Source organism: Dipodomys merriami, unplaced genomic scaffold (assembly GCF_024711535.1).
Source record: "Dipodomys merriami isolate MVZ:Mamm:240054 unplaced genomic scaffold, mDipMer1.0.p SCAF_343, whole genome shotgun sequence".
NCBI classification, from domain to species: domain Eukaryota; kingdom Metazoa; phylum Chordata; class Mammalia; order Rodentia; family Heteromyidae; genus Dipodomys; species Dipodomys merriami.
Genome location: NW_027204971.1, coordinates 712476 through 721368, shown reverse-complemented (window position 1 = coordinate 721368; position 8893 = coordinate 712476). Strand labels below are relative to the sequence as shown.

General features: G+C 35.1%; 1 pseudogene; it reads left to right on the top strand.

The window, feature by feature from the left end:
• The first annotated feature begins 1249 nt into the window (after window positions 1–1249).
• Window positions 1250–1349, top strand: LOC138803608 (U6 spliceosomal RNA; annotated as a pseudogene).
• Window positions 1350–8893: the final 7544 nt, after the last annotated feature.

Here is an 8893-nt window from a genome sequence, read left to right as displayed (position 1 = left end):
TGGACTTCTCCAGGAGCTATTGCAATATTTGGTGATAGAATGTCAGTAGTGTAAGTTCCTGCTTGGTTGGATGATAGACAGGTCAGGACAGTAGGTAATCATGCATATGAACAATTTTTTTCACTTTCTTGGCTTTAGCTACTTTTGAAATGATACGTATAATAAACAATTATGTTTTGATAAAATACCTTCTATTCTGAACAATTCTGTCTGAACTGTTCATCTCTCTATGATCCCTTGTAACTAAGATTATGTTTGTTCCAGTAAGACAATCCATGCTGTCAGCGTAAGATATTCTGGTTGGTCTGTTCCTACATGGAAGAAAGGTAAAGGTTCAGTGTCAACGTCTAGTGCGTTGGGGTCCCTAGGTAAGGGTCACAAAATCACCAGGACACAGGGTATGCAGAGTGCAAACAGCAATTGCCACTGCATGCTGAGCTTTATTGTTAGTGGGTATTTAAAGACTAGCAAGCATCATCTTTGCCAAGATTTGGTCAGAAAACATTCACACAAAAAATTTCCACAGATACATTTTTACTTAACCTATGAGAGAAAGTCTAGGTATATTATTATCTAAACTATTTTAGATCAAGCTCAAACCACTTCTCCAATCTCAGGAAAATGCTTGACCAGCTGTTAATCTATGCTTAAGCAAGCAGAAGAGCCACTTCCTCAGCTCCCAGGAGTCTGTGACATGTTTTGAGATAGGGAGAGGGAACATTTTCCCTCTGTAGCCTGGCATTCCAAGAGCTTTCCTAATCCCAAACACAGTCCTCAGATAATCCCGAGGCTGGAACCTGCATCATTCTGCCCCCTCAACATAGACCCTGAGTCTTCACAGTTCAGGTAGACATTTGTTCCAGCAAGACCTCATTTGGGAAATTTTAAGCTGCAGAAAGTTAGAAGTAGCTCTTAAGCAAGGCTTACTTTGAATCCATTAGCTCCACAAAGCTAACTCAGTTGATAAATAAGTACTTGAAAAGCCACCACCTTTGGACTTAGCTGTAAAGGCTTCAAAGTATGATCAAATTTAAAATGAAAATGACGAAATAGTCATTGACAAAACAATTGTAAATGTGAGCAATCGACCAAACTATATAAGTTTTTTCCACTGTACACAGAAATTTAGAGAAATAAGATCAATAGCATTTTCAGGAACAATAAGGGTTCCTTGTTACAAATAGGCAACCATGGATATATGCCTGTATAAAGATTGTATCATTAAGTACTTAAATTTAGAGGATACTACATGCTTCAGAAGCAGGTCTACCCAAATTACAACAATACAGAGATTAACATAGCACTTGCACAAGGATGATATGAAAATTTGTGAAGTATTCCATATTTTTCATTCTTCTGATGCAAGAAATGAAAAAGAGTTATTAAAAAGTTGATTACAAAAATACAAGTGTAACAATACATGTAATTCATAGAATTAAAGGTTAGTTTGACATCAGTATATTAAATTTTCACCTTAGAAAGGCCTTTATATAGCATAACCTTTATAAAACTTGAAATTAGATAATATTGCCATTTTATCCCAAAGAAATAAAATAATAAAAGAAACTACGAAAAAAAAGGAGTCTTAAAATACTTCTATATGGAATGCAATCTGAAAGGTCACATTTACTAATGAATCTATACATTATATAACAATGTAGAATTCAAAGTATTATATCTAGGAGAGAATGAAATAGATTATGGACATTACACAAACATAGATATACTTTGTTCAGAAAAGCACCCGGAACATCTTTAGTTTCTATACTATTCATTTCAACAGATAAGTTAAAATTATTTCTGATTTAAAGAATCACAAACTCTGCAGAAATCATTACAGATGTATACAAACAACTCTTGAATACATTTTGATATCAAAGTCATGCAATTCACTTGGAAGAATACCATGAAATACATAAATTTTTATAGTAAGATATTACTGTTGCTTTGTATTGTGAAAAAATTTGTAGGGACACAAAAGATGGACTGGCATTTTTGAAATTTAAGAAACTTAACCAAACCATTATGACTTAGGAGACCAATTTGTAAAGCCTTCGACAATTTCAAAGAGGTAGTGATACATACTTACCCTTTTGGCAATATCAAATGCAGTTTCTTCAAAGTTGTTCTTCAGACCTGGTTTGATATAATGGTTCAACAGAAGGAGATACAGAGTATCTTTGCTATTTCTATTCCCAGCAGCAAGATGCAAGGAGGTCAAAAGGCCTTTAGTTTGGGTATTGGTATCTGCATCATGATGAAGTAATAAAGAAGCCATTTTGGTATTATTCCACATATAAGTACTGTGCAGGGGTGTCCAGCCATTCAGAGTTATTGCATGAATATCTGCCTTGAGCTGCCAACTCATGGACAATGTCTACGTGTCCACTCTAGGCTTCCCGATGAAGAGGGGTATACTCATCCTCATCCCTAGTATTCATCTGGGTGGCCATTTTGGAAAGCAGTGTTCACAACACAGTAAGCCGATAAATTTCGGCATCCCAAAGAAGAAATTTGCTTGGATCCTACTCCATTTTTTTCTTGCATTTGATACCATTCCTCATTTTTTCATCTTGTTCCTTGTCTTCGTCACAATTGCCTAACCAGTGATTTTGAGTACCAGTGGGAATGAGGTGTCCATGTATTTCCCCAATAGTTCACATTGGTTGAACTGGTCAGAAAAAACTGGTGAATGTTCTGCATATGTTTTTTCACCATGATTTATTTTCTCTTTTTCAATTTTTAATATTCTAAATTATTCTAACTGGAGAGTAGTGAATTATAGGGAGCAGAGGAAAGATTTTCCTCAGTATTCAAAGGTACAGACTGAAAATCAGGACCAGTGGTGTCTTCATGTGCAGCTTATTCTAGGAATGAGAAAATAGGAAACAATGCCTTCTATGTAAATGATTTGGGAAATACCATGTTATAGTGTAAGAAAACTCACTATTCAACATATGGGATTTAAGAGCTTTCTAATAGCTTTCTACTGTAGGTATCCAACATTAGAAAAAATGTATAATGCAGTAATAAAATAGAAGTCCTTTGTATGATTTAATTCTTTAAGTTCCAAGACCCTTGTCCATTGTATGTATTTCCGGGTCTCTATAAAGAAAATTTCGGCCTGAGCAAGGAGACCTAAGGTTTCTCCTATTCCATCCTGTAATGTTTTCAGATTGTCTGGTTTGACTCCGAGGTCTTTGATCCATTTGAAATTGATTCTTGTGCCGGGTGATATATAAGGATCTAGCTTTAGTTTACTACAAGCAGTTAACCAGTTTTGCCAGCACCATTTACTGAAGAGGCTATCTTTTTTCCATTCTATTGTTTTAGCTCCCTTATCAAATATTAAATGGCTATAGGTCTGTAGGTTCATTTCTGGGTTTTCAGTTCTATTCCATTGATACTGAGGTCTGTTCTTATGCCAGTACCAAGGTGTTTTGATTACTATAGCTTAATAGTACAGTTTGAAATTTGGTATTGATATTCCTCCAGTAGTGTTCTTTCCGTTGAGGATCGTTTTTGCTATACGGGGTCTTTTATTGTTCCATATGAATTTTTAGAATGCCTCTTCTATTTCCTTGAAGAACAAGGTTGGAATTTTGATAGGTTGAAGTCGATTGGCCAAAATTTTGTTGAGAAGTTTTGCATCAGTGTTCATCAAAGAAATGGGTCTAAAGTTTTCTTTCTTTGATGAGTCGCTGCCTGGTTTTGGGATGAGGATTACGATGGCTGCATAGAATGTGTTCGGTAGTGAACTTTTTCCTTCAATTTCATTGAAGAGTTGGAGGAGTATTGGTGTGAGCTCTGCTTTGAAGGCCTTGTAGAATTCTGCTGTAAAACAATCTGGTCCTGGACTTTTCTTACCTGGGAGGTCTTTTATTGCTGTTTCTATTTCAATGCTTGATATGGGTATGTTAAGATGGATTAACTCATCTTGGTTTAGTTTTGGAATGTCAATATTTGCTAGGAAAAGGTCCATTTCTGTCAAGTTCTCAAATTTATTAGCATAAAGTTTTGAGGAATATTCCCTTATAATGTTCTGAATCTTGGTTGTTTCCGTGGTGATGTTTCCATTCTCATTTCTGAGTTTATTTATTTGGATGTGTTCTCTTCTTTTTCTGATAAGATTTGCTAAGGGTCTGTCAATTTTGTTAATTTTTTCGAAGAACCAACTCTTTGTTTTGTTGATCCTTTCTATAGTTTTTTTTATTCTAATTCCTTTAATTCTGATTTAATTTTGATTATTTCTTTCCGTCTACTGGATTGGGGTTTATCTTGCTGCTCTTTTCAAGGATGTTTAGATATGTCATTAAATTGTTGGTTTCAGATCTCCCCAATTTGTTGATGTAGGAGTTCAGAGCTATAAACTTGCCTCTGAATACTGCCTTTGCTGTGGCCCAAAGGAGCTGGTAATTTGTGTTCTCTGTTTTGTTGAATAGCATGAACATTTGAATTTCCTTTCTAATATCTTCCATGACCCACTCGTGATTCAGCAGTGTGTTGTTCAGCCTCCATGTGTTACCGTCCTTTCTTTGGTGGCTTTTGGTGTTGAGTTCTAGTTTTATTCCCTTGTGGTCAGAGAGAATGCAAGGTATAACTTCACTGTTTCTGAATTTAGACAAGTTTGCTTTGTGGCCTAAAATGTGGTCTATTTTAGAAAATGTTCCATGTGCTGCTGAGAAAAACATGTATTCTGATGCTGTTGGGTGAAATATTCGGTAGATGTCGGTTAAATCTTGTTGATCTCTGCAGCTGTTTAGATCTGTGGTTTCTCTGTTTAGTTTTTGCCGAGTTGATCTATCTAGTTGGGAAAGTGGTGTTTTAAAATCCCCAACTATGAATGTATTTGGATCTCTGTGGGATTTGAGGTAAAGTTGTGTTTCTTGGATAAATTTGGGTGCTACATTTTTTGGCGAATAGATATTTAGAATTGTAATATCCTCCTGCAGGAGAGAACCCTTAATTAGTATGTAGCGACCTTCTTTATCTCTTGTCACAACTTTTAATTTGAAGTCTGTTTTATCTGATATTAGGATTGCAACTCCTGCCTGTTTATGGGGGCCATTTGCTTGGCAGATTTTGTTCCAGCCTTTAACATTGAAAATGTGTTTGTTTTTATGGGCAAAGTGTGACTCCTGAAGGCAGCAGATAGAAGGAACTTTTTTTTTAATCCAACTAGACAGTCTATCTCGCTTAATTGGAGAGTTAAGTCCGTTAATGTTGATAAAAAGGACTGAGAGTTATTTCGGACTTCCTGCCATGTTATCCACCTTCTCGGGGGCTGCGAAACCTGGGTTCTTTCTATGGTTCTTGGATTCTCAGTTTGGGTGCAGTTTCTTGGCCTTTATTGTGGTCTTGTTGGTTTTCTATGTGTAGGACATCTTTAAGAATCTTTTGCAGGGCTAGTTTGGTGGAGATGTATTGTTTCAATTTTTCTTTCCTATGGAAGGTTTTTGTTTGGCTTTCAGTTATGAAGGAGAGTTTAGCTGGGAAGAGTATTCTTAGTTGATAGTTGTTTGTTTTTAGGGCATGGGATACATCATTCCAGGCTCTTCTTGCTTTGATTGTCTCTGCTGAGAAATCTGAGGTGATTCTAATTGGTTTTCCTTTATAGGTGGTTAATCTTTTCTCCTTCACAGCTTTAAGGATCTTTTCTTGGTCTGAATTGATCCTGTGTGGATTGTAATGTGACGGTGGGATGTCCTATTCTTTTCTCATCTATTTGGAATTCTAAAAGCTTCTTGTATCTGAATAGGCCTGTCTTTTTGCATGTTTGGGAAGTTCTCTGTTAGGATCCTGTTAAACATATTTCCTAGACCAATTACTTCCGTTTCTAGGTGCTCCTCTACACCCATTATCCTTAGCCTTATCACTAATATTTTATTTGAACTTTATTGTACAATACACCCTGAATTTGCCTTGCATGTAAATGTGTGTGTACATGTGCGCAAATATGTGTGTGTGTGTGTATGTGTGTGTGTGCGTGCTGTTGCCATGTTGCTTGCCAATGAGGACAGAGAGAGTCTGAAAAGAACTGTGTTGCAATGTTGTTATTTATCAATGTTCCGTACTGTCATTTCAGTGGAACCACCCTTCTGTACATTTTATTCGTCAAATAATAACATCATCATAATTAAAGCATTTACAACATTAAGTTAGATAAAAGAGATCACTTTCAGCTCTTTGTATATGTTAGGCAAGATGGTACACATATATTTAAGTAGTAAGTTATTGTTGTAAGATGACTGTCAGTACAAAATATGTATTTGACCTCTTAAATTGGCTATACTTTTAAGATATACTCATGGAGTGAGTTTATCTGACTTGACCAAACAGGTATTACACTCTGGTTATTCCTGTGAAACTCAAGGTGGATAAACTCTTTCCGGATTTCTGTTGAAAATAACTTTCTTTATAAGATAGTATCTATTCACACTAAGAATAAATCCCGTATTTTTTAGGTTTGAAAATCCGATCATATTGACTGAAAAACAGTATTGTGGATATGTTTGTTAGATATACATTGCAAAAACAAACAAAAAAAGCATGTGTCACTTCCAGATTGTGGATGCATTTTAAGTTGTATTTTACATACAAAGGTTTCTTCATTAATAGTTCTTTTGTGGGAGTAACTATCACAACTTTAACAAATGAGGCTTTTTGAAGATCTTTTCCAATATAAATATCATCCAAGAGTGAGTCTTGCAATTTCTGAAAACCCTTTGAATACTTTAGTGTTATTTCAGTTCATTGACTATACAGCTAAAGACATTTCTGAAATAAACATTGTTAAAATCTGAAAATGTAAGTGGGTATATAGGCTTTTTATGCATCATTTTATCAAAAGACAGTTTTTATGAAACTAAAATATATAGAATAAAAGAATGGAAGTGAATTGCGTGAGCTAATTTTTAGCATAACTTTGTTTTCTATTAGCACAGTCCTTTGAATGTACATGATGAAGTTAAATTATGCCCTTTGTGACACTATGCTTCAGTTATTTTTAGAATCTTTGTAGTTATCAGAGTGAATTTGTAGTGTAAATAAATGTCTTTGAAATGATTAGGATTAATTTTGTGTTTTGTTTCCTACTCCTAAGTAAAAGAGTTATTTTCAAGTGTTAACAGTTTTCAATTGAATCTTCAGTATCATACGAAATTTTGAACAAATATTGTAGTATTGATATATTTTTTTCAGGGGTGGGGGAGTCTGGTAGTGGGGCCTGAACTCTGGGCCTGGGCGCTTTCCTCCAGCTCTTCAGCTCAAGGATAGCACTCTTCTACTTGAGCCACAGCGCCACTTGCGGCTTTTTTCTTTTTTTTATGTGGTGCTGAGGAATCAAATCCAGGGCTTGATGCATGCAAGGCAAGAGCTCTACCACTGAACCACCTTCCCAGCTCTTTAGGTCTTTTTAAACCAATTGTATTCACAAGTTGGAGAGGCTTTAATTCATTAATGATAGGTCAGACTGCATTTTTGGGTACATGAAAGGTAAAATATTTATCTATGGTCAAAGGTGATTTTTATATGTCTTACTTTAATAGCATATTAAAGTAGTACCTTTCTCTCAAAATGTTGGGTATAAAAAGCAATCAAAATACTTCTAATGGTAATCAACTTAGTTGAGCCACAATGTGGAAATGATTGGTTCATAAGACCTGCAGTCTGTTTCCATCAGGAATTGGGGAGGTCATTCTTTCAGTAAGACAGTTTTAAACAGAGATAGGGTCCCGAGGCAGTGCAGTGTTCAGTGAAGGGATAGAATATGATTTCTGCTATTTTGACCTAGAAATCAAGAATGTTATACTTTAGCACTTCCTTTCACCAGGGAGGTATGTACTGATTATGAACTTTGAGTATTCATATTACAGTTCTCTATTTTCTAACAAAGATAAAGTGAAATATTATGAGTGTACACAATAATTCTGGGAAATTTTCCTAGAATTTGTAGACTAAGTGCTGGTATTTTAGTCATAAAATAGAATGAGGTTAATTGATACAGTGGGAGATGAACCTCAGGCTAACACTTACCATGTGTGCAATGTTGTACTAGTAATGTTGTACTGTGATTTTTATTGTGTCTCTTTAAGATGTGCAATGTGATGTATTGATATTCATTGCATTGATCATTTTTCTGTCACTAAAGGGAAAATACCTGCAAAGAAATTTTCTGAGGAGGAAACTATTATATTGACTCATGGTTTAAGAGAACAAAGTTTAAGATCAGATGGCTCCATTGTTTTTAATTATATTTTTATTATCATAACTAGTTGTACAAGGGAATTTACATTCAATAAATAATGCTTTTACGTATAATAGATCCTTATATAACTTTTCCCTGCCTTTCTAAACCTCACCACACTTTAATTTTTTCTAGTTTCATACTATCTGCATTGAATATCATGTCTTCACTTTCTTCCTCCATAACTCTTTTTATTCTTTCCCTTTGACTTCCCCTCACATCTTCAAAGTGATAGTTTCCTGGTATTTATTTTGTTGGATTAAAAGTTCAATTTTATAAAAAAAATTACATCTTTTAAATACTCCTCTACAAATAGCATGATTTGGTTAATATTGCTGTGTAAAATTGTATAAAGTTCTAGCTTCCAAATATGAGACAGAACATGGGTCCTTTGTGTGTCTGGTTTGACTTCATTTATTTAACATATTTTTAGATCTATCCATTTCTTTGCAAATAACGTAACAGTCTTCATAATGGATAAATACATTCCACTTATGTATATATGACACACTTTTGCCAACCATTTCTTCGCCAAAGGGCATCTGGGCTGTTTCCATAACTTGGCTACAGTGAAGAGTGCAGTAGTGAACATGGTTGTGAAAGTGATTTTACTGTCCTTTTGGAAGAATTCATCACTATCTTTCTGGG